The following is an 18,930-nucleotide window of genomic DNA, read 5'->3' on the forward strand; positions in this document are numbered from 1 at the left end:
CTGGCAGGAGACCCTAAAGGGCTGGTCCCTCCCTTCAGGGCCCTGCAGCGGCCTTTCTTGAGTCTTGCCCCACTCTGGGCCTCTTTTCCCACTACTTTTACCCATTTAAATGTGCTTCTCGGATTCCGGCCAACACACTTGGTTTTGTAATGTTGTGTAATAACTCGAGCCCCCTTAATGAAATATTCACACTCCTTTCTCTGTTGGAGCATTCACCCAGGTTCCCAGAAAGTTATCTCTCTCTTGTTTTCAAAGATAGACAACCCCCCCTCCACCACCCTGCAGGGGGAAGACCCTGAGTGAGGCCCATGACCCTCAGCGGAGGCAGGCTCAAGGGCTGGGGGAAACTGCTCCACAGAATGGGGCTTGGGGAGCCTCCTGTCCCAGGCTTCTCCTGGAAGAACTGAGAACACTAAATAGAATGGTTAGGAGCAAGAATATTTGAGTTGGGAACCCTGGGATAAGACCCTCACCCCGAGAAATAGAGATGCCTTTCTCCTCAAGATGAGCGTCCTAGCTAATTCTGCCTTACAAAAGCAGCCCCTGTGGACCCGAAGCATCTTGAAGCTGAGCAAAGACTGCCACCTGTTGAATACTCAGGATAGCGTGCTCTTTCCAAGACCTCCAGGCTCCGGGGTATATGCTGCAGGCACAGCCTGTCCTCTACCCAGGCACAGCCTGTCCTCTACCCATCCAAGCTCAGAAGTGACAAAAGCCAGCCAGTGTTGATTGCATGGAACTTGTGGCATTCATCTGTAAAATAAGGCTGTTGCCCTGAGTGACCTCCCACAGCTCAGGGAAGGGGAGTTGACTTGCCCTGGTCACAAAGTAAGTCAGGAGCTCCTGACCTCTTATGCCACCAGAAGCACTTCCTAGTCTACCACTCTCTTTAGATTCTATTTGAATTTATTTTATGAAGGTATTTTTAAAGACATAAATAGAGCCCAAATTGGCAAGAATACAGGTTGACAAAACATTAACGTGAATATACAGGTGGAAACAGCGCTCACATCAAAACCCAGAATATATCTGGTACCCAAAGGAGCATCCCTCTTTCATTCTTCCAGTTACCCTCTGTTCCAAGGGTAACCAGCATCTTGATTTTTAACTCCATAGGTTAGTTATGCCTGTTTTGAACTGAATACAAATTGAATCATACATGCGACGTCACTTTTCTCACTCAGTGTTTCCTTTCTGTGATTTATTCTTCCCGTTTGTGTCATAAGAAACTATTTTTTTAAGGTGGGATGCAGAATTATACCTGAAAACTGGAAAGACTTTGGAAATTATTGAATGCAGCCTTATTGTTCTTTAGTGAGAGACAGAGGCTCAGAGGAGGAAGGGATCTGTCTAAGGACACACAGCATGTTCAGAGGTTTCTCTATTGGATGCCGAGGCACCCATACGAATGGCCAAGGGGAACACAGAACTTGGTACTCAGGCCAGCACTAAGGACACTGGTCCCCCTTAACATGTCATCAAGCCTTAGGAACACTTTAACAGGTTCTAGTCTAAAAGGTCCATAAGTATTGTCATCCTCATCACTGAATGTGATGTTTTGCCCACTGTATTCATTCAACAAACACTCAAATATTTGATGAGTGAATAAATGGATCTCAGTACCTCACTGCCTTCATTCAGGAAATGGATACCATATTGTGGGTTCTGACTCTCTCACCAATTATGATGAGGATAGGTGCGATGATACCTGGGTAAGTGACTGACATTGGTTACAAATGAAAAACTCTTGCAATGAACAGTGTCCATTGGTTGTACTCATGGGCTCTGAAGCTAGACTGACCCAGATTCCATTTCTATCTCTAGCATTTATGTGTTTGTTAATCTTAGATGATCTTTCAAAGCCTCCATTTTCCAATCTGTAAAGGGCAAATTGCAACAGGGCTCCTGTGAACACTTATGAGGAAAAATAGGTAAAGTGTTTGACAAGTGTTCACCAAGTGGTAGCTACTGTAATTGCTTCTATGATTATGAACATGTTTTCCACCAGGTGATTGGCTCATTCTATCACCTTTTCCAAAAGAGGCATTGACATGTGGATATGGCACCAATGGGCTATAGTTCTTCAAGAAAGAGAGTTAAAATCCTCATTAAAGAGCTAGACAAAATAAATGGTTGCATGCTGAGTTTTCTCCCTCCTATCCATCTAAATCTTCCCACACTTTAAGACCAGGTAAAATACCACCTCCTACAGGAATCCTTCCCATTCACCATGGCCACCCTGATCTCTCCCGCTAGGAACTCTTGCAGCTCTTGTTGGAGACAGTTTTGCTTTATGGTTGCTGTCTGCAATTGTGGGGAATTGAACCACTCAAAACTCACCCAACCTTGCCTTTCAGCTGAAGGAGGCATAGGACAGACCAGGAAGGTGTGGGGAGCCTATAATCTGTGGGCTGATTACCTGGTTTCTCTACTAGGGGACAAGATTCCTTCCCCTTCTTCTCCCTGACTGGAATAAATTCAAAAAAAGAAAATAAAAATTTTCCATGATCCCTCCACCCTCAGGTAATGACTCTAACCTTTCAGAATATTGCCTTCTAATTGTCTAGCCAAATATAATTTGTAATAAAATTGAGATTCCTCTGATAGCCAGTTTTATTTCTATACATTTTTCAGTTGATGCCACATGGTTGAGTTGTCCCAAGCTACTTAATATTGTTCTTTAATAACAATCTTAATAATTACATAATTGTATTATAGAGCTGTATCAACGTTTACACCACAGTTCCTCTCCATTCAGATTTTGTCTAACATTTTGATACAATTCTGCTCTATAAGGATAGACTTCTTAATGAAAAAAGAACAGACTTCTTGAATTAGAATCAATTGATCAGAGATTTTTTATTATTTCCATGTATATATTTTTATAAATGGGCCATGCTTCTACTGAAATCACACTTAATTCCAAACTTCTCAGCAAGAAGAACAAACACCTTCTCAAACTGATTCTTATTCCCTCGTCTTTTCATTTTCGTCTTTAGCCACTAAAACATACATACACATACACACCTTTCATATTGTAGCCTTGCTAAAATACCTGCAGGCATCTCAGTATGGGTCAGATATTCATATCAAGGCTTTTGTACATATTTCTTTGACCATTGGGATGTACTTTCCCTCTCCTGGACTTGGCCATATTGTCATCTTTTTAAGACTCAAATAGCGGCTTCTCTCTGTGAAGTTTTCTCTGAGCTTCCAGGCAAAATGAGCCATCCCCCATCCACCCACCCATCCTTGATGTTCCCATTGCAACCTGTGTGTTTAATAATAATAATTATATTGATCATAATAGTAATCAAGATGAATTGAGCCCTTATCATGTGCTCAGACAGTATTCTAAGCACTTTTCATGGATTATCCCAGCATTCATGGCTTTGTGGTTTAATGATCAGTTAGCGTGTACATCTGTTCCCCCACCCCAACCACGAGCTGTGTCAGGGAGGGGCTGCACCTTCTTTCTCTCAATACTCCCAGTAATTCAAAATGCCTGGCATGAGTAAACTGCACAGCAAATATGTGAGAAATGAATATCTGAACCAGTCCTCTACTCATGACTCAGCCAATTTAAGACTGTGTTAAAAGTGACTGGAGAGCTGGGAAAGGACTGCCTAGATGCTAATCCCATGGTACACTCCTCCCACAAACCTGCAGGCAAGCTCCACCAATGAAGAAAAGCTGCAAAGTAAAACCATGCAAAGTCTGGATGTTCTTACAATGCAAAGGGCCTTTCTCTTCTCTCCAGAGCACTGTTGTTTATGCTGAGCTTTGTTTGTTTGTTTTGGTGGTTGTTATTTTGTTTGATGGAGTTTCGCTCTTGTTGTCCAGGCTGAAGTGCAGTGATGCAATCTTGGCTCAGTGCAACATTTGCCTCCCAGGTTCAAGCCATTCTCCTGCCTCAGCCTCCCAAGTAGCTGGGATTATAGGCATGTGCAACCATGCCCGGCTAATTGTTTGTGTTTTTACTGGAGATGGGGTTTCACCATGTTGGTCAGGCTGGTCTCAAACTCCTGACCTCAGGTGATCCACCCACCTCAGCCTCTCAAAGTGCTGGAATTACAGGAGTGAGATACCATGCCTGGCCTATGCTGAGGTTTTTATAAACATCATCTCATTTAATCCTCTTGTTTCAGATCCTGGAGCCCTCTAGGAGACACAACTCTTTTCTTTCAGATGGCTTGAAAAAACAGAAGCTCAGCAATAGATATTGCTTATAACAAACACAGAAGGCTGACCCTGTGTGCACATTTTACCTATATTACCCACCCCAAATTGTATTTAATGAGCCTCTGAACTCCTATCACTGACAAACATAGTTTATCTTGAGGAAAATGAGGCTCAAAATGATGAAGTGATCTCCCAAGTTTGCCCCAAGAAAGCAGGAGTATCAAGAGGAGATGACAGGTTATTGGATTCTGCAAACTTCTCTGCCACTTCTTGATTTCAGCAGTTTCCCTGTGAGGCAAATCTCTTTTGAAATCTCACCTGCCTTTGCATGGGGAGGATCTAAGGCAGCCCTGTATTAAACATCTGTTATGTGTCTGGTGCTGTGCTGGTTTCTTTAGAGACCTTATCTCCAGTCCTCAAAGATTCTCCTGCTAAAATATTATTTTCTCCTGATTTAATGGATAAAGAAATTGAGGCTTAAGGAGGTGACTTCTCCAAACTCACTCAGCTTGTAATGTGGCAGAAGTTAAAATTTGGGCCTAGGAGTATTAGTACCCCAAGTCCAAGCTCTTCCCAGTACACCATATCTTAAACTGATGCTCTGTGGAACATGAATGTGCATATTGTGATTGGAAAAATTATTCTGTGCTCAAAGGAGTTGGTTAAGCAAAGATAAATTACTTTATTAACTCTAATACTCGTCAGAGCTTTAAATATACCAATGCCCATTGTGTGTTTAGAAAAGCAGCTAGAGTATGCCCCTACATTCTGAAATTATTTGATTGCTAATCCATGTTTTTGGAAAGCATCCTGTGGGAGCAATATGTGGAAGAAAGCATTTGGGAAAAGGTTTGATCACACTTGGATTCTCATGCCTCAGAATTTAACTCCATTCTTGTTACCTGTTTATTGATTCTTTTTACTTGTTCCTCTGAATTTATTAATGTGCTCTGATGAGATCTTGGAACTCATCAGGGTTCCTCTGGTAGGTCCCTTATCTTCTAAGGTGACCCTCTTCTAATTGTGTTGCGTGATACACCTCATTCCTCCAGCTCACCCCATGCCCTCACGCACAGAACATAGAGTCAGACTCTTGTGCATGTCTGATGCCTGCTCCCACTCTTAAATCAACTACCTGAACAGGATGCCCAGTGGAACTGGCTTAAATTAACAGCTGCCATAAACAGAATCCCCTTCCTGCTTCTTGCCAAAATCTTTTTTGTCCCAGTTTGTACGTTCTGTTCCTTTTCCCCACCCCAATGGAAACGATACTTCAAAATCCTGGCCCAAAACTTCACTTGATTTAAAAGCACCATGGTGTTCCATCTGCAGAATTATAAGACCAGATCCATTAATATGCTCAGAGGAGATTGGCTTAAAAGAGAGAGAGAGAGTGTGTGTGAGCAAATTTAATCTAAGCCACAGCTTATTTAAAAATTGATAGGAACTAATTAAATTAATAAAATTTTATTGAACTTTAAAACAAAAATCAATTCTTTAAAAATCCCCCTTTCGCTGAATTCAAACACAATGAAGTTCTTTTTAATTAAATTAGATGGTTTTCATTCCACTCATTTTGAACTCAAAATAGAAGTTCTAAATTCAAAGTTTTCTCTAGCCCCAAGTACATACATTTTATTCATCTATTTAAAATAAAGACAAAATCTTTGTGCGTAATATAGTTTCTTTACCTTTTAATGAAGCTGTTAAAATGTTTTATTTCGGCCGGGCGCGGTGGCTCAAGGCTGTAATCCCAGCACTTTGGGAGGCCAAGACGGGTGGATCATGAGGTCAGGAGATCAAGACCATCCTGGCTAACACGGTGAAACCCCCTCTCTACTAAAAAATACAAAAAACTAGCCGGGCGAGGTGGCGGGCACCTGTAGTCCCAGCTACTCTGGAGGCTGAGGCAGGAGAATGGCGTAAACCCGGGAGGCGGAGCTTGCAGTGAGCTGAGATCCGGCCACTGCACTCCAGCCTGGGCGACAGAGCGAGACTCTGTCTCCAAGAAAATGTTTTATTTAATGACCTGTCAATCCAGTGGTGTGCCAGCCTTGGAGAGTAAGAAAGGACTGATTTGTGGCTTTTGCCAATTTCCATGATGTGAGTACTCCTAGCATGGCTTATGATTTCTGATTTCAAGCTATAAGGGTGACTGATGATAGTGAACAGGAAGTTAGGATGAAATGCACACAGTCTACTCTCATGAGCTGGGAAGAGCTGGCTGTAGCTAACTACTGTGTCTTCCTTTATAATATGATTCCACCAGTATCATCCATCTAGAACAACAAGATGGCAACAACTTGTGCCTCATTCCTAGCTACACTTCATGGACATTAAAAAAAACATGACAAGTGCTTCTTGACAATGGCAGTGATGATTACTACATTGGCTCAGAAATAAACTTAGGTATAGGACATTATTAGATTCAGGAACTATCTCTCAATTCTGGTTTATCGGTGATCCACTAACATTATTATTATTTAACTTTCTATGGATTCCTTCCATCTACTGTCTCTTTAGATTTTTATTTTTGTTTTTAAAATGGGTGCTACAGTTGTTAAAAGTTAAAGAAAATGTTGAATTCATTTTTCTTCACTATCCTTTCTATTCATAGTAAATCAAACTACTTCCCAAGTTTGTTTAATTCCATGAAAAAATGTTAGAACTTTAATGAGTCTTCTTTTCTGGACTTGATAAGTCATTTCTAGAAAAAATTACCCAGGAGTACTGGCCAAGTATATAAAATCTTAACTATGCCAACCCAGAGAATAAAAAAGAAGGAATAAATATAGGCAATTTAGAGAGAGGAAGGGCCCTAGCATTTTTGGAATATTTACTATAATTGTACTAAGGGTATCGCGTATATTATCACATCTAATCCTCAAAATGCTCTTTGGTGGCTACTATTTGATTTGTTAAGAGACAGATTAAAATGCAATTTCACTACATGCCCATCATCACAGAACTAGTGAGCAGAGTGAGTAGGATTCAAATACAGTCCTCTTGATGGCCAAACCCATAATTTTTCCATGATGCTATATTGTCCTTTAAAGGTAACCTAAAGATTATTTTATCCAATTTGCTGAGTCTTCCCCTGGGCTTCTCTCTTCTCTCATCTTGTGACCTAATTATCTACCTTACCTTCGCAGATTTGAGCAGATCTGTTGCTCAAATCTCTAAAGTCCAAGAGGATAGAAAGCAGGTGCAATATTTCTCCCCACTCACCTCATCCAATACTTTTCTGCCTCTGTGTAAGAACTGGGAAAGCTCTCCAAATAAAGAGAAGATTTGCTCTACCGTAAGAGTCAAGACACATTCCAACAGATATTGCCTCTGTGTTGTTTCTCTAGGCAGCCTGGGTCTTTACCTAGAAAGCCAGCACCCCAGCCTAAGAAAACTGGTCTCTTCTACTCTCTTCCCTCATTCATGCAGATGTCTGTATACAAAACTTCTGAGGCCCATAGGTAAATTTGCCCACAGCTCTTAGGTTTGCCCAGGTCTAGCATTTGGGTATGACCAGGTTACAGTATGAAAGGACCTAGCATTTGGCAATCTTCTATAATATGCTGGGCATTTTACTTCCATAGGGTCACAATCCTATATGTAATTACCCATATGTTTTAGTCTCAGGATGAATTTTTTTCTGAGGTATCAAAGACTATACAAAAATATAAGGTAAAATAATAAGGCAAAAAATATCTTAGGTCTCAGGTCATGTGACTTCTCTGCTCAAAACCCTATAATGGAAGAGAAAAATCAAAGACCTTTCCATGGCCTATATGGCAGATTTTATTTTCTATGGTGGCCAAAATAGCATGCCCTATCCAATATCCTCTTCTGGAAGCTTCTTACTCCCTCATAAAGAAAGGTCTTTGTTCCATTCTCTTGAAACTGGGTCTGGCTTTGTGACTGCCTTCATCAATGGAGTATGGTAGAAGTGACACTGTGACTTTGGAGTCTAGGTCATAAAAATGCCATGTACTTCTGCCTAGCTCTCTTGGAACACTCACTCTTAGAACCCAGCCACCACATTATGAGAAAGCACAAGATGACCAAGGAGAAGCATACAGCCTGTTCTGAGCTCCCAGCCAACACCACCTTACCAGTTGTGTAAAAGAGCTATCTTCAAAGTAGATTCTCCAACCCTGGCATCAAGCTGCTCCAGCTGATGCCATGTGCAGCAGCAATGAACCATCCTTGCTGAGCACTGCCCAAACTGTACATTTGCTAGAAAAACAAAGAATGTTGTTTTCAGCCATAAAATTTGGGGATGATTTGTTATAGAGTAGTAGATAACTAGAAGAGCCTACAAGGTCTTATATGAACTGGCTTCTTGTTAATTCTCAGATTTCCTCTCCAGTCACTCTGTGCTCCCTTTACTCTCTGTATTAAAAAAAAAAAATTGGCAAGCACAAGACCACCTTCAGACATGGGCTGCAAGTGCCACACTAGTCAGAAGGATAGTTAGGGGACAAGAAATCCAGGCAAAATGTCATAGTCTTGAAAATCATTGCACAAATGCAGTGAGGTTCACACTTACTACCATATTTTAAAAATATATAACATGCAGATTGAAATGTATACAAATTGTAACTATACAACTTAATGAATTTTTACACACTGAACACATCCGTGTAACCACCATCCAGATCAGAAATACATCAGTGACATACTGAAACTCACCTTATGACCTTATTCAGTCAGCCAAAGGTAATCGTTATTTCAACTATTGATGGCATAAATAACATTTGCTTAACTTTGAACATCATATACATGGAATCATATATGCTCTTTTGTATCTGGATTTATTCACTCAACATTATGTTTTTGAAATTCATCCATAACACATTTTTTGCGACATAGAATTTCACTATATTAACACAACGTTTATTCATTCTACCACTGAGGGACACTTGGCCTGCTCTCAGTTTTTGGTAATTACAAATAATGCTTCTATAAACACTCTTATTTGTGAGGCTTCTATTGTACATATAAATGCATTTTGTTGTATGTATATACCAGGAGTGAAACTGCTGGGTTACAGAGTATGTGTGTGTAAAAGCTGAAAATGTTCCAAAGTGGCTGCTTCGATTTTCACTCCCACCAGCAATGCATGAGTGCTTCCGTTACTCTGCAGCCTGGAGAATGCTTGTTGTTTTCCATTTTAGCTATTCTGGTGGGTGAGTAATGATATTTTACTGTGGCTTTACTTTGCTTATAACCATTTAAATATCATTTATTTTTATATTGCTTTGTCTTTTGATTGATTTGTGTGTATGTGTGTGATATAAATCCTTTGTTAGATGATTGCAAATATATCCATTTTATAGTTTATCTTTTCATTCTTTTAATGGATATTTAAAATATAAACAGAAGTCCTTAATTTTAATATTAGTCAGTTTATAATCTTGTCCTTTAGGGTTAGTGCTTTCTAAGTTCAGCTTAAGGAATCTGTTTTTAACCCTAAGTTCATCAAGATTCTCACTTGGCGTTAACTGCTAGACATTTTAGTATGTTACATTTAGATATACATGTGGAATTAATTTTTGTATTTGCTTTCAGATGAACATTTAGTTTTTGTTCACATGGACAAAATTAATATAATTGACTTGGCATCATGTATTGAAAAGCCCGTTTTGTTTTCCACTTCACTCTAGGGTCATCTGTGCCATAAAGTGAGTGACATGTGTGTGTTTCTGAACTCCCTGATAATAGTTTGGATATTTGTCCCTTCTAAATCTCATGTTGGAATTTAATTCCCGATGTTGGAAGTGGGGTCCAGTAGGAGGTGTTTGGGTCATGGGGGCGGACCCCTCATAAACAGCTTGGTGTGGTCCTGTGGTAAAGTGTGAGTCATTGCACTGTTACTTCATGGGAGATCCGGTTTTTTAAAAGGGTGTAGCGCTGCTCCCCTTGCTGTCTCTTGCTTCTTTGTCTCTGTGTGATCTGTACATTCTCAGTCCCCTTCCCCTCCCACTATGTTTGGGAGTTTTCTGAGGGCCTTACCAGAGGTAGGCACTGGTGCCACACTCCCTGTACAGCCTACAGATCCGTGAACTAAATAAACCTATTTTCTTTATAAATTACCCAGCTTCGGGTATTCCTTCATAGCAACACAAGACGAACTAAGACACCCTCTTTTCTTTGCATCACTTTATTATTCTATCCTTCCTTCAATACTACACTGTGTAACTTACTGTAGCTTTGTAATGATTCTTGATATTTGATAGTGTACATCTACTACTTTTTTTCTTCTTCTTCAGGGGTGTCTTGGCTACTCTTAGCCCTCGAAAATTCTACGCAAATTTTAGAAGTTTTTCCATTTACTCACACATAGAAACGTGTCGATTGTTAAAGATTGTATTGAACATATAGGTACATTTGGAAATAATCACTATATTGCTATGTGCCTCTATTTATTAAGTCGTCTTCAATTTATTTCAATGATATTTTATAGTTTTCTGTGTAGAAGTCTTATACATCTTCCATTAAGTTATTTCTAATAATTTGTGTGACGCTGTTGTTAATGCCATAGTTGCTTTAATTTTATTTTCTAGTTATTTATTGTCTGCCTACAGAAATGCAACTAATTTTTGCATATTGACTGTATTTAGCAACCGTCATAAATTCAGTTCTTAGTTCTTATATTTTATTTGTAGATGCTTTTAGATTTCTACTTTTCAATAATGTTAATGTCTGCTAACGATGGTTACATTCCTTTATTTCTTACTGCATTTGTAAAATTTGTGTTCCTTTACTTATTGAACACAAATTTTCTGCAATGCAAGATTACATAGAAGTCACAATAGGGGACATTCTTGCTTTATTTTCAATTTCAATGGAAAGCTTTAAATATTTCACCAGTAAGTATAATATTTGATGTGGATTATTTGGTTGTTTGATTTTTGCAGATATCCTTTATCAGAATAAGGCTTTTCCTTAGGTCAACTCAGCAAGTATTTGTGATTATACCTTATATCCAGTATCTGTCTTAAGCAAAAGAATAATTTTGTAATGAATAAGGTCAGGTGCAGTGGCTCATGCCTGTAATCCCAGCACTTTGGGAGGCTGAGGTGGGTGGATCACTTGTCACAAATTTAAGACCAGCCTGGCCAACATGGCAAAACATTGTCTCTACAAAAAATACAAAAATTAGCCAGGCATGGTGGCATGCATCTGTAATTTCACCTACTTGAGAGGCTGAGGCACGAGAATTGCTTGAATCCAGGAGGCAGAGGTTATGGTGAGTCGAGGCTGTACCACTGCACTGCAGACTGGGCAACAGAGCAAGACTCTGTCAGAAGGAGAAGGAGAGGAAGGGGAAGGGGTAGGGGGAGGAAAAGGGGAAGGAGGAGAATTTTATAATGAATAAGACACTGTCCCCATTCTGAGGAATTTATCAGGGTGTAAAATAGACAGATAAAAATAGAGATTGGCAAAGGGAATCAGAAACACAACTCACTAGTTCAGGGGAGGTAGAGAAGGCACTCAGAACACAAAGCACAATAGAAGGGGATCAAAGGATGCGAGAAATTATTTTCAAGCTAGTAAGAATGACATGCAAGGACTACTTCCTTAATAACTATTGTCTGGGTGTTTGTGTATACATGTAGACCTTGGACACAAAAGATTACCCTAGATTTCTATACAACATCAAATTTAGATAAATCTAATATTCTCAAGTATTCCTAAAAGAATTTGTAATTGAAATAATAAAGAATCCTGTGGTAAATATTTTTAGTGAAAATTCCTGAATTCTATATATTTGAGCTTTCTAAGAATATTATGTGAACCAAAATGCTGAGAAAGAAATTAAGTTTTCCATCCCAGAAGTCCATTGTTAGCTCTCTTTTCCAGCCTTATTTGCCAATAATACCACAGAAAATGAGGGAAAAAAAACAGTTGTCTTAGAACAGATAATACAGCAAGCAAGTGGTTTAGAAGCATTTACCTTCTGTAATCATGATACATATTAAGTGCTAAATAAATACTTGTTGATTTGGCTTGGCCTGGTTACACATGTAGTCTCCCAAAGAAAATAGTCGAATTATATTACCTTGAGCCAAAGGCTGTTGAAAGACATACAAATCAAAGACCAGGTGCAGTGGGATCTTTCAGTTTTAATATTCAAAACAGAAAAAAATGGTATCTGAGAGTAAGAATAGATAGCATTTTAGAGTTGGTTTCTCAAGAGGAGTCACTAGGCTCATACATCATTTTGGCGACTGTTTTAACCAGAGTGTCTCAAATAACTTTAGCTTAGCAAATAGATTACAAAGTTCTGTATATGTCTACCTTCTCCAGGCGAATCACAGCTCTTCAATTTCATCTCCAGACATCTAGCTTTGTTCTGAAAGCAGAGAATGGAAGAAAAATTTTTTCAGACCAAGAGCCACAGAAATTGAGGGTTTTTGGCTTAAGGAAGTCTGGGGGTAAAGTTGGCATCCTATAAATATCACTTTGGGATTTTTCATTGTAGGTCCTGCCAGCCAAACTTCTCAGGCCAGCATTTGCATCTCTTTGCCTAAGAACTTTCTCTGTAGGTTGGAGCCCATTCTGCCCCAAGTGCTATAGTGTTAATGCCCCCAGTTGAAGCACTCAACAATGACTGCTGGGTATCTGTATCTCTGTCAGGTGGGAACTCTAAGCAGAGTTCTACCCTGGTTCTCAGAGTTCCTCAGTAGGAGTAAGCTCTTTACTAACACAGGTAATTTGCTATCTCACTTTCCCAACCCTCTATTCATGTTTTCTGGGATCACCTCCTGGATAAACCATGTGCATGTTCATTTGAATTCTTGTCTCAGGGTCAGCTTCTCGGGGAACCCAAACTAACAGAGGTTGTGTTTGTTTTAAACGAAGACTGTCATTACCCATCCCTCCCCATACCCCTCCTATTTCAGAAAATGGTGGCGTTGTCCAAAAAAAATCACAAACTCTCTTGAGGAGCTCACACATTTTGCAGTGGGGTCATGGAGAACTTGAAGCAATTATCTGGACAAGTGAAGTCAAAGCTACTGTCAATGAGAATCGTGGCTCACTGGAGCACATGCATCGGTTTTTGCTTGACTTATTTGCATAATTGCCTAGATTCTCAGCTTAGTGTATGTAGACCTGATGAAGAACAATTAATGATCTAACATGAGGGGGACCCATTTCTGTGGCTTCTGGCCAAGAGGGAGACATCTCACTGTCAAAGAGAGCTATCTGGGGATAATCTCTCAGGGGGAGAATTTTCTCTTTCAATTATGAGCAAACTAAAAACCATGATGAAAACCGCTTTTTATGAAATCAAGCCATGGAAATTAAACTTTCAGGAAAATAGTTTAAATTTTAGCCTTGGATCCCTCTCTGTTCCATTGGAGAATTTTCCAGGACATGTCAGACTTTGCTATAGGCTTTTATAACAGGCTTGCTTTTGATGTTTCAGTGAATTTGGTGAATGTTTGTGTGAAGAAGCAGTGTAGCTTTTGGAAGAAAATTGCATTTAAATTCCATATTTACTCCTGCTATTGGCGAATCATTGTAATAAGTGAAATTCTAGTCTTAGGTTTCTGTTCAAATTAGAATATGCAATAAAATTCCAAAAAATTGATGAATGTAAGTTTTAGAACAGTTCTTTAGTGGTAGAGTACTAGAATACTAACAGTGAGACTCAGTGATATTACATGAAGAGAAAAAAATCAACAAATAGTACCAAAAAGAAAATCAACTTCTCTGTTTCTTGTTTATGTTAATTGCTGGATCTCTTTGAAGAGTTAAAGAGTGAATTTAAGACTTTTAGTTCTTTTACTTTTAAGTCTGTCTAACCAAACTTATCAGAAAAAGATAATAACATCTTCACCCATTAGTCACTATTATTCTATTTATTTATATATTTCTAACATCAATCAGTACAACACCAATGAATGTGGTTTAAAATGACTCCAATATGATTTTCAGTATATTCTCTTAATCTAAAAAAGCAGTATTATTTTTGCTGAATTATAGGCAAAATAATCTAGCTTACAGCAGAACCTGGTGGCTTCAGATGGTTAACTTTAGGAATTTTTGTTTTGGTCTGTTTGTTTTCTTTTTTCTTTTTCTTTCTTTCTGTCTTTTTTTTTTTTTTTTTTGAGACTGAGTCTCACTCTGTCGCCCAGGCTGGGGTGCAGTGGCATGATCTCGGCTCACTGCAACCTCTGCCTCCTGAGTTCAAGTGATTCTCCTGCCTCAGACTCCTGAGTAGCTGGGATTACAGGCTCGTGCCACCATGCCTGGCTAATTTTTATATTTTTAGTAGAGCCAGATTTCACCATGTTGGCCAGGCAGGTTTCAAACTCCCAACCTTGTGATCTGCCTGCCTCAGCCTCCCAAAGTGTTGGGATTACAGGCATGAGCTACCACGCCCAGCCCTGTTTCATTTTTTTAAAGCACAAACCAGAACAATGAGCTAGTGTCTTCTTCCAATATGTGGAAGACTTTGGCTCAGACAAATCCACGTAGCTGACAAGTCCCAGCTTTAAGTTTAGCTTGGGGATGACCAGGGGGAGTTGTCTCACCTGGAGTGAGGTCAGATTCAAAAAATGTTCAGACCAAATGATCTACATTGAGTTTCTTTTAGTTTCTTAATCACTGCATGCCATGTCTTGCCTTGGGGCTTTGTATCCACTTTTCTCCGTGCCTGTAACACTAGGTAGCCCGCCATCCCTCCACTACCCCCACCCACTTACTCTCATGCTGCTAGGATTCATAATCAGGCCTTAGTTTACACTGGGTTTTCCCAGAGGGGGTTACTCTTTATGCGCTTTTTGCACTTTTGATACCTACATCTTCACTCCACTTCTAATCTTTAGTTGGTTTGTCTGCCCATCTCAGCTCACAGCTTATCTGCGTCCTCCCGCCCACATGTTCTTTGACTATTCCACCAAATTGGCCTTGGCATAGTCTCTCCTAATCTGTGCCATGGCCGACTTCTTTTTCTATGCCCTTCCATTCATGGCTTCTCCCTTATTCATGCTCCTGGGCTCCTCTCTTTCCTTTATTGCAACGTTTCCAAAGTGTTTCCAGGAGCCCTTCTAACTCTGAGATTCGGGAAATCTGGATTTATGTACTCACTCTGCATTTATTTGTATGTGATCCAGGAAAAATAACTTCTTCTGGCGAGATGTGATCTACCACAAAAGACCCCAAAATGGACTAAATCAGAAGTCAGCAACCATTTTTTTTTTTAAAGCAGCCTGATAGTAAATGTTTTAGACTTTGCCGGGCTGGACTGCCATCTGAAGGTTCTGGGGAAGAACATGTTTCCAGGCACATTTAGGTTGTTGGCAGAATTTGGTTCCTTGTGATATAGAATGGAGGTCTCCATTTCTTGGCTAGCATCAGCGGAAGCTGCCCTCAGCTCCAAGAGGCTGTGCTCCAGTCCCTGCATTGTCAAAGTCATCAGCAGTGCATCAAATCCTTCTTGTGAGTCACATCTTTCTAACTTCCTCTCCTGCCACCAACTGGAGAAAATTGCTAATCTTCCTATCTTAAGTTAAAGAATTGGTATCGTTAATTACACCTGCAAAATCTCATTGTCATGTAAGGTAACAAAATCATGGGAGTAATATGCAGCATATTTATATTCCTGGAGATTAGAGCAGAAAATCTTCAAGACTTGGGGAAAATATTTTTTCACAATTCTGCCTGCCACACTTACAGTGGCCTTTGTGCATTGGCCCTTGACTTCAATCTGATCTCTTAGACCTACAGTTATTGGCCTGGCTCTGACAATACCTTCCTCTTATTTCTGTGGCTGGCATCTGTTTATTGACTACATCCTCACTAACCCTGGTAAAAAACATACCTGCCTCCATCTCCCACTTGATACCCAGCATTCCCTTCAGGCCTCATTTATGAGAACTGGAAAGTGACTTGGGAACCTGTTTCTACTTTCACCCTACTCTCCAAGCACCAAATTTTAATCCTAGTGTTTTTGTTTGTTTGTTTTCTCCTCAAACCACCACCCTGTTTTCCAGGATAAGGGAGAATATCTCCCCTTCCATAGCTCTCCCAGGTTCACTCTGAACCTTAGGGGAAATCTATGCCTTCTGGGATTTCTCTACATTACTATCCCCCTTTCTTTAAAGCTGACTGATCCTCAAAGTCATCCCAGTTTACTCTTGGCTTTAAAAAATGCTCAGAAAAATGAATCACAACAAAAATTAGTTCTCCTTGAGATGAGTCAATTGAGACAAGAGTGGAAACTCATGAACAGAAAACCAGTCTAACTTGCTTTGCCATTTGTGGTAACTTGATTTCTGAACATCATTGCTTCTGGAAAGAGAAATGGTGTTTGATAGGAGCCAAGGAGAATCCTTGCTCTCAGGCCTGAACAGAAAGAAGTTTTCACAGAGGCTAAGAAATGGGGCGCAGGATGCAGGTTTGGATTATCTGGGGGTAAAACACTTGGCTCTACTGCAAATCAAGCCAGAAGACAGAAAGCCGGGAAGACGAGAAAACCAAATTAAAGTCAGACAGAGAAGAGAATCTTCAAGGTTGAACATTACCTCCAAGAAAAATGTCCCCAAGTAAATTTATAAGAAGATGAATTGAAGGAGGCTTCTATGATCAAATATGGGGAGAGGGGGAAATGGGTGGAAAAGAATTAAGCAAGTTTCCTGACTGCAGAATATTTCACTCTTTTAATATATAGTGGGCATCCAGAATGTCCAAAGATGGGATACAGCAGGGTCAGTGAACTTTTTCTGTAAAGGGCCAGAGGGTAAATATTTTAGGCTTTGCAGGCCAAATGGTCTTTGTTGCAACTACTCAACCCTGCCATTGCAGCAAAAAAGTAGCCACAAACAATATGTAAATGAAGAGGTATGGCTGTGTTTCAATAAGATTTTATTTACAAAAACAAGCAGGGGGCAGGATTTGCCAGAATTTGACAATCTGCAAGGATAGGATATAGAACATTAACAACATTTATTGGATCACAGAATCCCTCATTCATTCATTCATTCATTCATTCATTCGTTTGTTTTCTTTATGGGACAAAAAACAGAGTTTCACCAGCAAGGCATGACTCTGTTTCACTATTGTTTCATGAAGGGAAACTCAGGGAATGTTAGGGAAATAAGGGATATAAGGGAATATAAGGGAAAATAAGGGAACTCAGAACACAGAAGACTCTCAAACAAAATTTGTTGAATAGAACACATGGAATTAAATAGTATGATAAAACAATCTTTCCAGGAGAATGAAATCCACTGATGACAGTTGATATATTTGAAACAATGTTTTAAAACAAGAAGCAACTATATTTTAGAATAAAAGAAAAAGGAGACTAGAAGAGAACTCAGGATGAGGAAAAAGAAGAGGAGGCAAAAAATAAGGAAAGAAATATTATCAAGAGAAGAAGGAGAGGAAAAGGAAGATGTGAAGGATCAAAAGATGAGTTTCCACCCACAAGAAAATGGCTTTCTCTGCCCCTGGCTGTGTATGAGAGCATCGGCATCAGTGTCCTGAAAGGGAAAACCTTTAATGAGGCGCTAAAAAACCCTCCTTGGCATTAATTAACAAGATCACTAGGCTGTCATAATTGCAGAAAGATAAATCATCAAGAGATATTTCTTAACAGAAATGCAGGTCATTACAAAATATTATTTAAAGTCACATTTACATATAAAAGGATCAAGTGGATGTTGTCCCACTTGGCACCCACATCCGCTCCCCTCTCCACTGTGCTCCATGCACACGAATCAGCACACAGCTCCAGATAAGCCAGGGCCTTTGAAATCTTTACAGAGCATCCTCCCAGAGGGGCTTGATGGATGCAGAGATGTGAGAACTGAAGGAAACCTTTGCAGGCAAAATCTCAGGACTGAAACACAGTGTCCCCACCTGATTAACTGCCACTTATGTTACTAAATGCCTGAATCCCTCACTTAACTGGGGTCTCCATGAGACCATTGGCCTTGTCTTTTTTTTCTGCATTGTGTTCTTAATGTTCAGCCTGTACTAGGACACTCAGGAGATGCATGCTAAAAGCATTCATCAATTCTTCAGGACTTAGCTAAAAAGCTGCCTCCTTTCAGAAGGTTTCCCACATGTCCCAGTCTAGATGAAGGATCTGTATCCTGAGACACTGTGGCATCCTGTGCTCTCTTGCGTGGTGGAACTTAGAGAAGTAAATTGACATGTTTACTGCAGCAATATTTACAATAGCAAAGATACGAAAGCCACCTAAGTGCCCATCAATGGATGAATGAATAAAGAAAATGGTGCATATACACAATGGCATATTATTTAGCCATAAAAAGAATGAAATCTTGTCATTTTGCAGCAACATGGATAGAACTGGAGGCCATTATGTTAAGTGAAATAAGCCGGGCAAGGAAGGTCAAATATCACATGCTCTCATGCTTATGTGGGAGCTAAAAAAAAATCTCATAAAGGTAGTGAGTAGAATGGTGATTATCAGAGACTGGGAAAGGAAGAGGGGAAAGAGGATGAAGAGATGTTGGCTAAAGAGTACAAAAATGCACTGAGAAGAAATAAATTCTAGTATTGATAGTACAGTAGGAAAATTATAGTAAACAATAATTTATTGTCTGTTTCAAAAAACCTAGAAGGTCTTTGTAGTGCTCTCAACACACACACACACACACACACACACACACACACACACACAAATATAAACATTTGAGGTAATGGATATCCCAGTTACCCTGATTTGATCATTATGCATTGTATTCAGGTATCAAAACATTATCACAT

The 18,930-nt window shown here is 39.7% G+C and overlaps 1 long non-coding RNA gene across 2 annotated transcripts in view; it reads right to left on the reverse strand.

The window, feature by feature from the left end:
- Positions 1-18,930, reverse strand: part of LOC139359925 (uncharacterized) — a 55,939-nt gene that overhangs the window by 8,093 nt on the left and 28,916 nt on the right. For both annotated transcript variants that reach the window (XR_011616602.1, XR_011616603.1), the window contains exons 2-3: positions 12,481-12,535; positions 11,378-11,479 (exon numbers count right to left, since the gene is read on the reverse strand). This is a non-coding gene — a long non-coding RNA (uncharacterized lncRNA). The remainder of the gene's footprint in view (positions 1-11,377; positions 11,480-12,480; positions 12,536-18,930) is intronic.

Source organism: Macaca nemestrina, chromosome 18, assembly GCF_043159975.1.
Source record: "Macaca nemestrina isolate mMacNem1 chromosome 18, mMacNem.hap1, whole genome shotgun sequence".
Classification (NCBI taxonomy): Eukaryota; Metazoa; Chordata; class Mammalia; order Primates; family Cercopithecidae; genus Macaca; species Macaca nemestrina.